We start from the raw sequence: 13,819 nt of genomic DNA, 5'->3' as shown, positions 1-13,819 counted from the left end.
ATAATTGACAGATTTCTTGGGAATTAATAATCAGTGTAATATGTATGATAATCTCTTTAAAAATTTGTCCAAACATTCTTAGTATAAGTGTTCGCAGTATGATGACTGCATAAAACACCATGAGTTTCTTTCTCAAATTATATTATACTCATGAAATGAGTTCTAAATGGGTAAAGATTACTACCTGACCCTCCTATTCTTAAAGCAAATGTCTCCTATTCTTAAAGAAAATGTTTATTTGTTGAGGGCTAATATTTAGATTCAGCACTATTAAAATAAAAAGACAAATAATTAAAGTTTTTAATAATATATAAAAGAAAATTTTAAATATATGTCCATCAATTAGAAGATACTATTAATATTTATAGTAAAGTTATGTAAATAATTCACGTATGTATGTATATGTATCTATCTATCTATACATACACATACATATACATATATACACATACATATATATGTATAAGTACATACATACAAACATACATACATTAATGTATGTACATATAAATACATATATGTATACATACATACATACATATATATATATATATATATATATATATATATATATATATGTATATGTATATATAGATATATCTATATGTGTGTGTGTATATATATATATATATATATATATATATATATATATATATATATATATCTATATATATATATATATATATATATATATATATACACACACATATAGATATATCTATATATACATATACATATACATATACATATACATATATATCTATCTACATATGTATACACACACACATATATACATATACATATACATATAGATACATGTCTATGTCTATATATATATTACTAGAGAAAGTTTTACAAAAGTTTCTGTAGGTAAGAGTAATATAAGCTTTTTGGATTCATGAGTTCAAGAGCTCAAATTAACTATTAATTTTTTTCTAACCATCCCATTTATTTGCATATCATAATATCACACCTTCATCACAATCAAACATTTATCAATCAAATTCTTCATTCAAACCATTATAAATAATTGGATTCAAAATATTTCATCTTTACAACATTTGGATTCCTTAACCAATCATGATCTCATCCTGCATGTTGTCATAATGGTGTTAGGAAACAAATTCCTAAAAATGCATCATAGATATCTTGTGAATAATGTTATTTTTGTTATTTTGTTGGTATCCTTGTTATATGTGAAGAAAATAAAATAAATGACAGTTGAATTATGTAGAAAATTGGTATAAAGTATCTTAGAGAGTTGGAGGATGTAATAAATAATCAGGAGGAGAAGAAAGGGATCATTCTTCTAAGGGATTACTCAAAGTGTGGCTAGCAACCAAAGAGATATCCTTTGATCTTGTATAAAGATCTCATGGCTAGGTTGTGTTAGGAAAAATAATTATCTTGTCGAAGAGAATCTTGAATTTAACACTACAAGAAGGGTTGGGATGCCTCAAGAGTACATTAAAAAAGAGAATTTGAGAAACCTGGATGACACTACAAGCTGGGTAATAGATTATGAACGGTCATAGCTTCAGGAGGACGAGGCTATAAATGAGGTCACTGTGGAAGAAAATCAAAGCTCACGCGGCCCAAATTATCTATGGAAAGTGATGAAGGTGAGTGAAGGCAATTGATGAGAAAAATGTTTCTGCTGAGTATTGTGTTTGGTGGAAGTATGCCCAATTTTGGTAATTATGGGTATCATAGCTCATAGTATAGTAGGTGTTTGAAAGTAGACTTATAGGGATGTAATCGAACATCATTTTAATTATAAGAGCGTTGAGTAGTTACCGGTGGTAGCAAGTTTATCGGGAAAGGCTTACAGGCAAAAACCATTTTTGTGAAACTTTGTAATGTTTATTTTTCCTGATATTAATGCAAGAGTGCAGTCCATTTATAATGCTTTTAAATAATTTAAAAATATAGAATTAGGATTTGAGTGTCCTTTTTATTCCTTTGGGCATCATTCATTTCATTCCCCGCTGCCATTTTGGTCCTTTCCACTTATTTATGACAAATATTTTAGTTTTTGATCTCTTTAGAGTAGAATTTGCTAGATTGTTCCTTGATTTTTTGGCCTTTGCGCGAGTTATGAGCACTTTATCATTCAAATGAGGGTGTCTGAACTGATATTTCTTGCTTGGCTCTTAACTGCTTTCCTCTATACGTGGTTTCAGTAGACAAGATTTTTGCTTTCTGCATCACAACCCGAAGGACCAACCTTCCTAACAAAATTCAATACAAGAAATTTTAAAGCCATCTACAATATGAAGTGCCACTTGTTATAAGAAGTCATTTCATCAGTAATAGGGCGGATATTCTTTAGGATGTGGAAAACAATTCATAGGATATGAAATGGGTTTCCTTTTCATTTCAATTTGCTTATATATTTTGTAATCACATGAACTTCACTCTTGCATGAGAAATTCATCAAAGAGGATATTATTTCTGTTTAAATTTCGTAATAGTTTTTGGGAGATTTGGGCCTTTGGCAGGGGCTAGCCTGGTTGGCGGTATTTTTCCTGTTAAGCTGGTTAGGGCTTCTTCCAGTGTTAAGTCTTTGTATGATGGGATGGTTTTCAGTTTGGACACAGAATGCCCTGTAGGATTCAAAAGTTTAATGTAATCTATTGAGGAGGAAGTAGAGGAAACTCTATTCTTGAAGTCAAAATACTTATATAGGCTTTGAAGACTCTATTGAAACACTCTCATCCGCTTCCTGTAAAGCTAGATTTCAACCAGTTAAATTTATCTCTTGTTTGAGTTGAAGTGTGGAGTTAAGATTATCTCTTGTTTGAGTTGAAGTGTGGAGTTCATTCATGGGTTGTGGGCCCTTTTTTTTTTTTAAGGTTTTGGTTCAAGGTGTTTGAAGATTGTAGATTTAAATCTGTCAAAAAATATAAATTCAATTTAAGGTACACATTTTATTTAATATCTATTACATCATCATTTATTTCTATATACAGGTTATACTTTTATCTACATAAACAATACAAGGAGACAGTATTTTAGAGAAGTTGTAGCCTCTAAAATCATCATAGATTACTACATCACAAATAAAGAAACTTTTAAAACATGGTAATTCCTACTTCAAAAACTTCACCAAAATCACTAGAAAATTACTTAGAAGCTCTTGCTAAAAACTACCAAGTACATAATTTAAATTACTAATTCCATTTAGAGTTGCACACTTACAAGGTACAGATTCTGTAGAAGTGCTTACTTCCTATAGAAGTTCTTATCTCTCTCCTCCATGAGATATGGAAAGGGTTTTGCCTCCTTTCTTTAACAAAGAAAAAAAGCATGACACTTGATATGCACACAATTGTTCTTGTTAGCTGTCATTGCATACCATGCCAACATTAAACAAAATTAGGCTTCAATCTCAACTTAACAACCTTTTCTTTGACAAATGCTATTAATTTTATGAAAGGGTCTCATTCCATGTTGCATTTTTTCAATACTATCTACCTCATACATAGACTTCTACCATATGCAGACCATATTTCCAATGTGGGCAAGGTCATCTCATAACACCTCAATTTCGATTACCTCTCACACATATCAGTGGCATGACTCCGAACCATGTCATACGCATCCCTTTCCTCGACACTCTTTACATTTTTCTATTCTCATCCTTTTCACTTCCAATAATTCCATTCAATGCAGTTATTAAATTGTTCACACAGGTTCCTTACATGAACCTCGTAGTCCAACAATTAAACACTAACAAACTTGAACAACCTTACTCTTGGGAGACTAAGATCTCCCATGGCCCTTATCAATGGCCCAAATTTAGTATACTTTGTGTTAAGTTCGCTTGAGTCTAATCTTCTCTTACAATAACAGTTGTAGAAAATGTTCTAATAAACAATTTCAAATGCATAAGCATTTTTACTTCTTTTGAACTGTTTCTGTTATCGTAAACTATTCTAACAACATTTGACAAAGATTACACCTTCACCACAGCTCCTGAATTAGATACACATATTACTTATTCCTTAGTGTTTGAGAATCAAATTCATTGTTTTACTTAATAAATATATTATTGGACACAACTATTACAATAAACCAACACAAACATACCAAAATTCAATAATACATGAAAACAGACTTAACAAAATATATATTTTATTTATAAGATGAAATCCACTTTATGCTTTGAAAAAAAAATTGAATTGTTGGATCTTAGATGAAGATGGATCCAATGCTTTTGTGCTTTTCAGAATGACTCGACAGTCACTTGTGGAACATGTCTTCTTGCAGGAAAATACAAAAGCTTTACGCTTCCCTTTTCTTTTAGTATCTTCCCACACTTATCATAACTACTACAAATGGATGCCTCTGAAATAATTTATTTCGTTTCTTCTGTTATAGCTTTTACATACTCATTGGACGAGGTGGTGGAAAATGATGATGATGATGATCTTTCTTCACTGTAGCTTCATTCATCTGACTTCCTATACGGCAGTACCAATTTCATATGTCAAAAAAAGGAATTAGCAAGGAGAACGACTACAACAACCAGAAGTAGTATTTCACGGTAGTTTCCCAAGGATGATGATGATCATCATCATTTGGTTTCCCAAGGATGATCATCATCATCATTTTCCACCGGTTGCTCCAAGGAATATAGAAAATCTATCACTAAAGTAGCAGATGAAACTATTTCTGAGGTATCCCTTTGTAGCAGCTATGGTAGAGTGCGGGAAAGATAATTAAAGAAAAGAGAAGTATAAAACTGGGTTTTTATTTTCGTGCAAGAACATATGTTTCACCAGAGACTATCAAGTCATTCTTAAAAGAACAAATGCATTGGATCCATCGAACCAAATTTTTTTCAAAGCATAGAGTGGATTTCAGCTTATAAATGTAACATCTTATACGAAAGATTATTTTCTCAAGTCTCTTTCCATTTATTATTGAATTTTAACCTGTTTTTGTTGTTTTATGGTAATAACTGTGTCCAATAATCAAAATATTCGGGGTGAAGTTATTTTTTAATGTAAAAAGATGACTCAGATTCTAAAACACAAAGGAATAAGTAATATGTGTATCTAATGTAAGAGCTATGCTGAAGGTGTAGTCTTTATCAATTGTTGCTAGAATAGTTTACACTAATAGAAACTGGTCAAAGGAAATAAAAACTGTTGAAGCACTTAGTTTAACAGAAACTCTAAATTTTCTGGAAACAAACTTTCTAAGCAAAATGAATTACGAAAACTGCATAAAATGTTCTGCATTTGAAATTGTTTATTCATAGAAATACAATCTATGACTTTGAAAAACAACCTGCGGCTACCAAATAATCCAGTGCAGTGGGATAGCGATTAGGTGGTGGTCAGATAACTTGTTGAATTTATTGAAGTAGTACCTGGGAAAAAAGAATCAACTTTTCTTACTAGAAATCTGCTAATTCTATGAAACAAGGACTATTTTTTCATATGTGCCTGGAAAAAAACAACAGCTTTTCTTATTAGAAATATCCTAATTCTATGAAATAAGGACTATTAATAGAATAGACAGGGGGAAATGGATGTAAAAGATCATTAAAAGAAGTGTTTTGGACTATGGATTTTATATTCATATCTAAATATCTTTTAAATATAAATAATAAACATTTTGTATTTACTGACCACATTTTTAAAGAAAAGAAAACAATAGAACCGATATGATCATCTTTCAGACAATAGATGGATCATTAGAATTTCAAGAATACCAAATAGGATACATATATCTTCTAATTGACAAAGGAGGGAAATTAGTCTGACTTAGATTTTCAATAATGATAAACTTAGCCTTTAACAGTAAAAGACAAGATTGATATTGAAAAAGAATACAAACAGTTAAACTTATATCACATCCCATACCTTGCCACCGATTGCCTCTTGAAGAGTTTGAAATAATATCAATATTCAAATAGATAATCAATATTCAAAGAGGAAGGATTATGAAAAAGACAAATTGCAAGTATCTTGATAAACTAAGGATTACTGAAAAACCCGCAAAAAGAGAGTTGTTATGGTTATATTTGAAGAGAACACATATTTAATGTTCAAAAATATCTATTTTGCTTTCTCAGGTTTGGGCTACAAGCAAATAAACAAGCATACAAAACAGTACGTGTTAAAAGGATATGACTATCTTGCTTTGAGAAACAGAAACAGAGTTGTAGATCATTTTGCTAACAAAGGCATTGGCAATTCAAATCTTGCCAAATTTTGTATATATAGTTATAAGAAGAAAAGTTAACGACTCCAATGAATAGATACAGGTGGGTAACTTTGTTTATTAAATCAAATTCTACTCTACCAGTTCCATACACCACAGTTAATAAGCAAGTCTTGCTATTTGGTTTCATGACGGCTTGGGAGATTTGGTGTAAACATGCATCCGATCAACTATCAATACAGCAAATTTAATTCATCCAATTTGTATTTCAGTAAGAGGTCCAGAACTTTCTTCTTCATTTTTCCCTTTTTCTTTTCTGTTTTTATGTTTCTTTTTGTCAAAAAGGGTTCCTAACAGAAAAATTACATCCCTGGAGTGTACCCCATACACGCGAACCATTCTTAAATCTTATATGGGAAAACCTAAAGGTGATATGGAACACCGGTACTTCCAATATCCGTATAAATGATATCGAATTTTGAGGTATATTATTGCCGGATATTTAGCGATGCAGCTAAATATCAGCCCTCAGCAAGTAAATTATTCCTTTACAAACAGGAAGGCAAGGTAATAATCTTACCCAATTAGTACCCAATTAGCACTCATTCTCTAGAATAATATAATTTTAGTAAGAAAATCAAGGAGTTTGTCATAATACTGCGGACATTTCTATTAAGGATGTTTGCACAACCTTTTGAAAAGAATAAATCTCTTCTTTAGGATCCATTAAAAATCTGCAGTCTTGAATAAATCTAAATTAATTCATGCTTAATTATATGTTATTTATCAATTAAAAAGAAGTGATCCAGATTTAGTAGACTTTGTGTTGAATTCTCCTAAGTCTAATCTTCTCTTACAATAAACAATTTCAAATGCAGAGAGCATTTTATGCAATTTCTTAGAGCAGTTTCTATTAGAGCAAACTATTCATTAATATCCAACATCTCACTCAGGGGCTTGATGGTGCTAGGGCACACCATAGCAGTGCTACCTTCCATGCAAGACCCTCGTGAAGATCCCTTATTGCGTAAGGTGTTTAGCCTCCAAGAGATAGTCACCACTCATAGGTAGGTAGTGGATCCTAGCTATCTCACAGCCTCACATAACCCATCCTCAAGGTTCCCTACGTCTACTTCCTCATATACACTCAACCAAGACTATCTCCTATGTTCTTGGAGAGGAATTCACATTTCAACACAAGACCAGCATACGAAACAACAAGGATAAACCAGTTTATCCACAAAAGTATAGAAGAATAAAGATAATAATCATCAATTCCAAAAGTAAGGCAAGAAAATAATTCCAGAATTGCAACATCAAATCAAGTAAGCAAAAGATCGCAAGATCATTGCTAAACCTTCAAGGTCAAAATAAAATAAATCACTGGTTCACAAGGAAATAAATAAATAAATAAATAAAAAATATCATAAGTGCACATAACATCACTATGTGACTAGCATCTAGCCACCAACGAGGGAGGAAGGAACAATCATCTAGCTATTGCAGTAGCTCATCATGTGGTGTGGCCTAGTCATACATCTGCATGGCATGACAGTGTTCACCTCGACATCACCCCGCATCACGTTGTCACACGACATGGCTCTACCCTAAACTTATCGGTAGGCAGTATGGCAATGTCTACTACATCTCGCATCATGTCTCAGCATGACATGGCAATACTCCAAGTGGAAAGGGCACGCAATGGATGTATCCCACATGGAAGTGTAGCTCACGAAAAAGGGAACGCACAGGTCACACCCCGCATAGCGACATACCTCTGAGGATACTCATCGTAAGCCAGAGGTATACATGGCTAAGGTCCACCCACATGTCTACCAACGCTAGACAATTGGCAGCATCATGTGAAAAATAACATACCTTTCATGAAGAAAAGGCAAAATATCCTCCAATAAAACCATCATTCTGCTTAAGAACTGACATCAATATACTCAAATAAAGGATAGGAATAGGCTGGCACAGATGAACCTTACAAATCGGTTCATCACAAGGGAAAGTATTGAGTACACCTATAATACAGTTTCATTACATAACTATATTTTTCCTCCAAATAGAGAAGCTAAAGTTGCTTCGCGTCGACATTACTCGTACGTCGTTCCATACTAATCAAGGAATGGTGACTTCTAATACTACCCCTTCACATACTAACTTATCAACAACCCATGGGTTGGCACTCAGTAAGGAAACAAATAAGCAACATCACATAAACAGTATGGTTTCCCATACTCATAAGTAAACATATCCTCCATGGTTGATTACTTCACCAACCCATGGGCACACATAGCAAGCACAGGTTTCTTACAATACACAAGGAATAGTACCATTACTGGTTTAGTCACATTACAAGGAGTAATTTTCATTACACTATCATCTACTCAAGGAAGGTTTTAATTATGCTTTCCACATGAGTCACTAAATAAAGTTTACTCTAGATACAAGTACCGAAATTCTTAACAATACAAAATTACATAAGGAAATAATGTCATTCCTATATCCTTCTCTAATTTCACTAAGCACTTATATTCACATTACTAACAATACAACTTTCTTTTCCAAAGCGAAAAAACTTTCATCTTTCAATTAGAAGCCAAAAGAAAACATACAATTTCATACGCATTCTAAAAATTCCTTTTAAATCAATGCATCCTTAGTAGAATTTCTAAAAATCTTATGATTTAGGCAAAGAAAAGGGAAAGAGAGTTTGATAATCAAAATATTTCCTACAAAGGCACAAGATTAACAAAATCACGCTATATTTCTAAAATTTATCACTATGTCTATCATTTTAATTGCACGGTTTTCATTTCGCTACCATTTTAGGAGGATGCCAAACAACCTAACGTGACATTTTCAATTATTATGGTTGCACAAAATGTTCTAGTTTTCCAAACAACCGATATCAAAATAGGTAATCTTATAGATAATGCAAGACCGCTTGAGAACACTCACTATTCTTAGTTCAAACAATACATATCAAAAATCTGCAACCTATCATTGAAAATTCAAGGTATGATAAGAAGATAAGCGAGGAGCTATCAGCTAAATAATACACATTTATGCATACACATCAAACAAGATTTTAATTCGTACTTTCTAAACATGATAAGGAAACTATATATATCCAAAATTAAGTTCAACGGAGCATTGCTAAAATAGATCCTCAATCAAACCAGTTTAAAGAAGCACATAAAACAATCTTTCCTGGAACACATTGATACACTCTTGAAGCTACTATATATGTTCTCTTTTAGGTACTTCTTTTACAAACAAAGCAGTTTCACATAATTCAACTATTTGCATATTAATGCACCTTACTTAAGATAGAATTTAATTATGTTACTCCTATGAAACACATGGAGAAGTCCTTAATGTAAACATACAATTTTTTCTCAATAACCAATATGAACTTTCATCCAAAGCGCTTTTATAATCTAAAAACAACTAAGCGTTATACGGGTCACATAAGGTCTCAAGAAGTCGCAACCTTCTCTCGCAAAAGAAAACTCAAATAAGAGATAATTAAACATATCAAAACATTTTAATTTCTAGAGAGAGAGAGGAGGAAGGGTGATAATCATTCAATTCGCTAAATAAAAAGCATTCAAAATATACCACACTAGTCCTTCAAGCAAATGACACTAAGCTAGATCATCACCATAAACAAGCACATTTCGTACTTCTAGGTTCAAGACAACACTAACCAACCCAAATGGACTAGTCAAAATAGTACAATGAATCAAAAAGGAAGGTAGATACGACTTTCTTTCAGAATACGAGTAATCATAGACCAAGACATCAATAAGAAAACAAAACACATATAATCACTCCAAAGCACCAACATCAAGAAGGTGTGAACACACAAGTCACACAAAAGTTAAGGTTTGCTCAATCACACACATACATAAAGGAGGACAAGCATACACATAAGGTCGACAAACCTCACACTAACTAAGGGCACAAGCGAAACCAAAGATCCCAGTGTTGCAACATGGGCTTTGATACCAAATGTAATGCCCAACCAGGAAACCCCAAAGGGATAAAGCTAAAATGCACAAATGGAGTGCAAATATTTTTATTTTTTTATTCATTTAGACATAACATGATGATGCAATGAGTTATCAGAAGTTCAGATAACACAGTGGAAGACTAAACAAAACCTAAGGAGTTTCCCAACGTGATTATGTAACTTACCATCTAACTCAACTCATGACATTTGATCCAATTAAGAAGGTTAACTTAATTACATGTTATTACTTAAAACATGGATATAATTTGTTCAGTAATTTAAATTTGTAGATAATAGGACGCGCTCATCCGTTATGGTTGGAGATGAGTCTAACATGAGGAAATTTGCCCATAGAAGTTAAAACATAGATAACATATGAATTCATCCATTAAGGTTAAAATATAGATATCTAGATGAGTTCTTCTAATTTAGTTAAAATATAGCTAATATGATGAGGTTCATTTATTAAGGTTAAAATGTAAATAACCTAATGAGTTCATCCATTATAGTTAAAATATAGCTAATAAGATGAAGTTCATTTATTAAGGTTAAAATATAAATCACAAAATGAAGTTCATCCATTAGAATTACAATTTAGTTAATATGATGAGTTCATCCAATAATTGTTATCCATTCATTACATTCAATTTTACATTAAACTCATGCCATACATCTTATTCCAAAACACACTATAATTTCATCAGAACTAATGAGGTCTTTTCATGCATACTTATTTTTATTAATGATAATAAAATGCATTCTTTCATGATCCAATTTACTGCATTTAAGAGACGACTGCATACATGCATTTATGATAAATCTCATCTAATCCACTTATACATTCTATGAAAATGCCATCCATACATTCAAACACTAAACATGAAACATAAAGAGAAAAGCATCACATAACACCAAATTGATATCGGAGTTCACCCCTGAAGGGCTACATCTCTGGGTCTACTCAACTGCAAGACCCGTCTGATCATTAAATAAGTTAAGAATACATAAGGTTCATGTCATTTACAATCCTGCCATTTAGGTGAACATAACCAATATACAAAGGACCACTTCGGTCAATAAAAATATAATGATCCCTGCATAGAAACGGATCTAACTGAACATATTAAAAGCAATTACAAAGGTCCATTTCTTGATGGTACTCTAACTAGAGGCCTTACCAACTATTGTTAACCAAAAATCAACACTCGACACCCGCATAAAGGAAAAGACCAATGATCACACTATCACAATGCAACAACCAAACTAGAGATTGAAGACATAAACATGTACCCCAAATCAAGCAAATGACTGGGTCGAAACAAACATATCAAGGCCTTGCCATTACTTAAACAAAAGTGAATACGGAAATTAAACTTGCAATATTACCATTTTTCTATTTCACAATACCGAGGAAGAATATAACTAAACCATTTATTTTACTAAATGAAGATCCCATTAACTTACCAATTTTTTTTTCCAAATTGATACATCATTAAATTTCTATTAATTCTGATAGCATATCATTTAAGTTTTCAAAATATCCAATGATAAACATTTCATTTTTCAATTACTCATATAATTTAGTATTCCTTTTCTAAAGTTCCCAGATGACCTATTAGTAATCGAATCAAATAATAATATATCCCTGAATAATAGATTATCTACAAATTACCAAAATATATTTTATTTCAAGAAGTTTCTAATTAAAATAATATTTAATCTTTTCCGAAAAAGATACCTCCTCATTAAGAGGCATACCCAAAATAATTATTAACTAGTACATATTTATTAACCCCTGGATAAAAACATATAACCATTAATAATTTGCCAATACACAATTCTAAATTAAATATCAATTAATATATATTTATATTAATCCCCATTAATAAAATATATATATTAAAAATAATTTAATATTACACTGCTTTCAAGTTAATTACTAATTAATACATATTTATTAATCCTCGTTAATAAACTATATATTAATAATAATTAATAATAAATACAAAAAACTATTAAAATAAGTTTTATTTAATTTTATTATTTTTTTGTTTTAAAAAAAAAAACTCTAAAAAAAATCGGAAGCCCCTTGACCAGTGTGGGGCCGACCTCCAGTCACGAGAGGGGCGGGAAGCCCCGCAGCTCCCCTGCGGCCACAATGTGGACGCAGGGCTTACCTTGCAGCCACTATGGACATAGGGATCCCTGCAGCCACCCTGCAACCACAAAGTGGTCGCGGCTCCTTGCGGCCTGTAGGGAGGAGGGCACGGGTAGAACCCTTGGCTCCTCTGCACTCCAACACTAGCTTGCGAAAAAAAAATGCGTTTTTCTTTTTTTGATCAAAAACAATATAATTTTAAATTAAATCAACCACCCCCATGAGATAAAATAAAAATAAACTAAAACCCCCAAATTTGTTTTGTTCACAGTATCTGTAAAATTTTCCAGAATGGCTAAGAATACCAAAATTGATTTTAAAACTAAATCAACAAACCCATAAAATAAAAAAAACTAAAAACCCCAATTTGCAGTCTCAGACTCAGAAATCTCTGAGAAATAAATCTTATTATCAAGCCCTACAACATATGAATGCATTCCGATAATTTGAAACAAAACCCCCCCAAAAAATAGACTTGGGAATTTTCTTTGACAAACAGAGAATGGATTCAGCCAATCTTAAACAAGCATTTTCATTCCCAGGCAACCCATTCTAGCAAAATTTTGCCAGCATAACCCCCTCTTAGGGTAAAATTAGTGAATCTACTTAATCTACAAGCATGAACTCCAACTAATTTAACAATCTTTCCACAATACAAAACAATGCAAACCAACTTTTCCAAAGCTAAAACTCAATTCTAAGAACATTCATGGATTTTTAAACCAAAATTTCATGAAGAACAACCAAACACAATTTTTGATTTAACAACGAAATAAAAAGGTAAACAAGAATCCTACCTCTTTTAGCATTTCTGGCAGGATTTTGAAGAAGAGCCCAACCTGCAGCTGTAGAAATCCTTCCTTCCCAAAATCCCCAATTTTCTCCATCCAAAAATATTTTCCCCCCAAAAATATCAACAACCCCCAAAAAAATTTCCAACCTAGGTTAAATGGAATAAAATTTGAATTAATCTCCTAATTTTGAATTTAAACACTTTAAAAGAAGTGTTTTGGACTATGGATTTTATATTCATATCTAAATATCTTTTAAATATGAATAATAAACATTTCATATTTATTGACCACATTTTTAAAGAAAAGCAAACAACAGAACCCGATATGATCATCTATTAATGCATTAGTAGCTTCTGCAAGATAAGACTCTCCTAACTCTCTACTCTGTTATTAGTTTACTTATTCATGCTTTATGTTTATTAGACTATAACATTGATCATAATTATGCTATTGATATTGGATATTGATGGATTAGATTGACGATCTACTTAACTATGTTAAGCGTCAATCTAAATAATTATCTTGTCGAAGAGAATCTTGAATTTAACACTAGAAGAAGGGTTGGGATGCCTCAAGAGTACATTAAAAAAGAGAATTTGAGAAACCTAGATGACACTGCAAGCTGGGTAATAGATTATGAATGGTCATAGCTTCAGGAGGACGAGG

Source organism: Cryptomeria japonica, chromosome 5 (assembly GCF_030272615.1).
Source record: "Cryptomeria japonica chromosome 5, Sugi_1.0, whole genome shotgun sequence".
Lineage (NCBI taxonomy): Eukaryota > Viridiplantae > Streptophyta > Pinopsida > Cupressales > Cupressaceae > Cryptomeria > Cryptomeria japonica.
Note: the sequence above shows the minus strand (reverse complement) of the source record.